Here is a 4,585-nt window from a genome sequence, read left to right as displayed (position 1 = left end):
TGTGAAATGTGTTTCCGTATAATTTGATTTATTTACAAATTGTTCATGTTTGTCGTGTTGATGTGGAATTATTATAAATTCCCGAATTCTGATACTTTACAATTCTGTTGTGTTGGGAATGAACATTAGGAAGATGCATATACTTTCAACATAAGGAAAAATATAAAGCAAATCGAACGCCTTTTTGTGTGCAGATCATGAAATGTACTGAGCTCCACGGGTATTTGTTGTCCCGAGCGCATTAATCTTGACGCCCAAATTCTTACTTGGCTAGTGATACCTTTAGAAAACATGTGTATCTAGATGAAAGTTAACTCGGCAACATGCGCCATCCCATTGTTTATGTTTTATTAGGTGATTACACCTCCTATACCCGATTTCGCGGATTCAACGATACCCTTATATCGAGTATTATACGCGATTTCACGGATAATACCCGTTTTCGAGTATTCTCTCCGACCTGTTCAAGTTTCTCAACGAATGCCAGGACAACATACAATTTTATTTAGAATACAGTATACTAGTAATCAATTGAAAATCACACAAAACTTAAGATATTTGAGCATATTATCATTTAAAAAATATCATGCTCCCTTTATGCAATACAGTGACTGAACAAAAAGTTGAAACTACTTGTATTTCCTGAGTAACTTTGTTTGTATTCAAAATTTGGTCAATTATTTTCAAAATTATTGATGTAATGAGACAAGGCAAGTATATTTGTTTTAAGTTAAGCCTTTTCGGTTGGTATAGGCCTACTGGTTGAATCCTTTTTAAAAAGAAAAAAAAATGAAAATTTCCACCTTTTGTAAAGGATCTCCTTTTAGAGTTTACTGGTGGAGTAGCTTTCGAGGAACAAGGAGAGTGTTCGAAGTTAAGAGTTATTGTTCTGCTTTGTTGATGAAAACTGTGTTTGTTCTTTAGCTTCAGTTTAGAGAGAGTTATGCAGTAAAAACATGTATGCCTTTGTATACTAGTATATAATATTTTGATGAAAAGGTTGCTTACAAAAGACTCAACATTTTTAGATAAGAAGAATTTAGTTTTACTTTACTTTTAAATGAAGAAGTTGTATTAATGGTTAAGAGTAATGAAAGACTATAAATAACACAATGAGTACTGTTATTGTTTAACAGCATTTTGGTGAATCGATTGCAGCATTTCGAAAATCGTTGAGAGATGCTGTGTATATAAAGATATATAGCAATTTTTAAAATATTTGTAACAAGGAGTATATGTAATAATATTTTGGGATTTATAAACCTGTACTGAAAAATAAAACAGAAATTGTTCACGATGGCATTTCGGTGGAGAAACATGGTCAAGCATCCAACTTGGGAGTTCCTCTATTCCTCTACTCTATCTTAATTAGGCCAATGTTCAGTATTACTTAAAATTCTCAACAGTGCAAACGAAATATGACGTTTTCTATTCATGCGTCACAAATTGATATAATGGCTGAGGTATTTTTTTTATTGTCAGATGGTGTTGAGTTTCCCGTATTCCATCTTTAAGAGATGCACAAATAGGAAACAAAAACATGTACAACGTGTTCTCTACACGTTTTCCTCCTGTGTGGTACTTTTGATGGATTAAGTCTTATGTTTCCATACAAAGTGTTTATCATTATCTGACAGGAATTTAAAAGTCATGATTAATGGTCCTTAATAAGTGGTATTTCTTTAAAAGCAGATTCAAATAATAAGTGCTACTTCAATTACAAATCGCACTTAATAGTTAAGTCTCATCATTCTGTATTCAGTGTTGTCACCATTGCTTCTTGACGTGAAGTGAGATCTATTATACACAAATCTCAAATACAAATTTATTGTGAGAAACTTTTTATGTTTTATGTATCGCAATGACATAATGCAATGGTTATCCAGTCGCTCGCGTGGCGCAGTGGTTAGAGTGTCTGCTCTACAGTAGCGAAGTAAAGAGTTGATCCTTACGTTGCAGGTTCGAATGCAACTGTGGGACGTCGAGACTGGTCCTTCGGATGAGACCGTATAAACCGAGGTCCTGTGTCACAGAAGTTGCTGGCATGAAAAAGCTCCAACACTGCCCGATCGCCCTGATGCCTGGTATAGGACAAGATTTGTAGCTCTCCATCGGCGAGTGGTGGCGTCTCCATATGGGTGAAAAATTCTCGAGAAGAACGTTAAACAACATACAGGTTACCCATAACTTTTAGAGTACGTGTACTGTTGTGAATAAACAGGCACTAAGTTGGACAAATTTTTGTTAATGCACAATACAATAGATACTAAACATTATCCAGGTTGTCCGAATACATTGACGAGTGAAAGTAAACGGCATGCCTATCGCGGTACTTTAACTTAATGTGCAACGAACGACGGTTGTGTTGTTGTTTTCTTTTTGCAGCAACCTTGAGTTTCTCTCTACGCAATACCCAAGTCAATGCAATGGTTATAAGCACCACAAACATTAATATCACTAAACACAATAAAATACTTGTAATCAAGGCTTCGTTAGTAAATAAGAAGTCTTGGTTGGTATTTGATTCCGTAGAAATAAAGGAAGATTCTGTTTTATCAGTGACCGAAGAAAGACTTGGTGTTGTGTGAGCAGATGTCGTCTTCGAGGAGCTCACTGTATCATGAGAAGTATTTGGTGTTGGGTTAGTTATGATTGAAACCACTGTTGTTTCTGATGTAGGAATAGTTTGAAGATCAGACACTGTAGTGTATTTTTCTGCTTCGTCTGTTACTGACGCAGTCTCTGTTGATGGGATATTTGTTGTTTTAGCCATCTCTGTGGAATCTTCTATTGTATTGAGATCTGAGGTAAAACCTGTCTGTGTTGACGTTGAATGGATTGATGATAGGGTTGTCAAATGAGTCGTCACTGTGGATGACAATTCTATCGATGAATTGACTGAAGCTGGATTCGCATCTGTATTGTTAATAACTTCTACAGATGAGCTAAATGTAGATGTACTTGACTCCACGTTAGTAGATGAGACAGGCTCTGAAGAAAGGTTAACAGGAATTGTTGATGATTCTGTGAATTTTGATGGAGAAAATGTTGTTGGAATAGTTGTACTTATCGGTAAATCTGTGTTAGTGGTCGAGGACATTGTAGAGTGGTTAAATGTAGTTGTCCATGAATCTGCATTAGAGGTTGAAGATAACTTTGTTGACAGGTTAACTGATGTTGATGTTGTTGACAATGAATCTGTGTTAGTCGTTGTTGACGCAGTTACTGTAGATAGAAATGAATCTGTGTTACCGGTTGAAGATAACCGTGTTGACAGGTTAACTGCTGTTGTCAATGAATCCGTGTTAGTAGTTGTGAATAACTTTGTTGGCGGATTAACTGTAGTTGTCAGTGAATCTACATCATCAGTTGACCTTGTAGGTGAGTTGATAGTACTCGTTGTCAATGAATCTATGCTAGTGGACGAAAAAAAACCTGTTGACATGTTTACTTTAGTTGATAAATCTGTGTTACCAGTTGAGACTAATCTTGTAGAAAGGCTTACTGTAGACGTATCATAGGGCTTGGTTGACATCTCTTCTGTTGTGGTCGTTTCTGATGTGGTCACTACTTGTGTTGATTGGTCAGAACAGACAGTCATGGGGTCACTGTACTGCCCGACATCAATATTTTCACAGGCGCCTGTAACAAAGTGGACATTGAATACAAGCACTGAAACAGATTATTGTCCCCCGCCTTCGCGAAAGCGAGGGGACATTAAATCTCATTCGTCTGTCCGTCAGTCTGTCCGTCCGTCACAACAACTTTAACCTTGCCCATAACTTTTGATTAAGTGGAGCTATGACGTTTATATTCACATGTGTGTTCCTTGTGACAAGACCTTTCAATTGTTACCACCAAATTTGCCATTTGACCTTGACCTTCGAGTTTGATCCACTTTTACACAAAAATTCCAAGCTTTTACTTTGGCCATAACTTTTGATTAGTAGATACTAGGACTTTCATATTTCATATATGTATTCTTTGTAGCAAGACCTTTCATTGGATACCAACAACTTTGACCTTTTGACCTTAGAGATTTCCTTACTTATGAAAAAACTTTAACCTTGACCATAACTTTTGAACGGTAAGAGGGCTTTCGTACTTAACATAATTATGTAATCTTTTTGAAAAGACCTTTCATTGGATACCAAGAACTTTGATCTTGGAGTTTGACCTTCTTTTCAAAAACTTTGACCTTGACCAAAACTTTTGAATGGTACTAGAACTTTCATTTCACATATGTATTCTTTGTGGCAAAACTTTTCATTGGATATCAATAACCTTGACCTTGACTTTGGAGATTTACGTACTTATGAAAAAACTTAAACCTTGACCATAACTTTTGAATAAGGGCTAGGGCATTTATACTTCACATAGATAATCATTGTGAGAAGACCTTTCATTTGGATTCTTTAACCCTTTGGCTTTGACTTTGGAGTTTGACCTACTTTTAAAAAACTTGAACCTTGGTTATAACTTTTGAACGGTAAGGGTTTTCATCCTTCACATATGTATTACTTGTGACAAGACCTTTCTTAAAAAACTAACAACTCAGACCCTTTCACCTTGGAGTTTGACCTAC

This window comes from Saccostrea cucullata, unplaced genomic scaffold, assembly GCF_032062105.1.
Source record: "Saccostrea cucullata isolate Sc308-1 unplaced genomic scaffold, CSIRO_AGI_Scuc_v1 ctg805, whole genome shotgun sequence".
Taxonomy (NCBI): Eukaryota; Metazoa; Mollusca; class Bivalvia; order Ostreida; family Ostreidae; genus Saccostrea; species Saccostrea cuccullata.
This window is presented reverse-complemented; position numbering follows the sequence as displayed.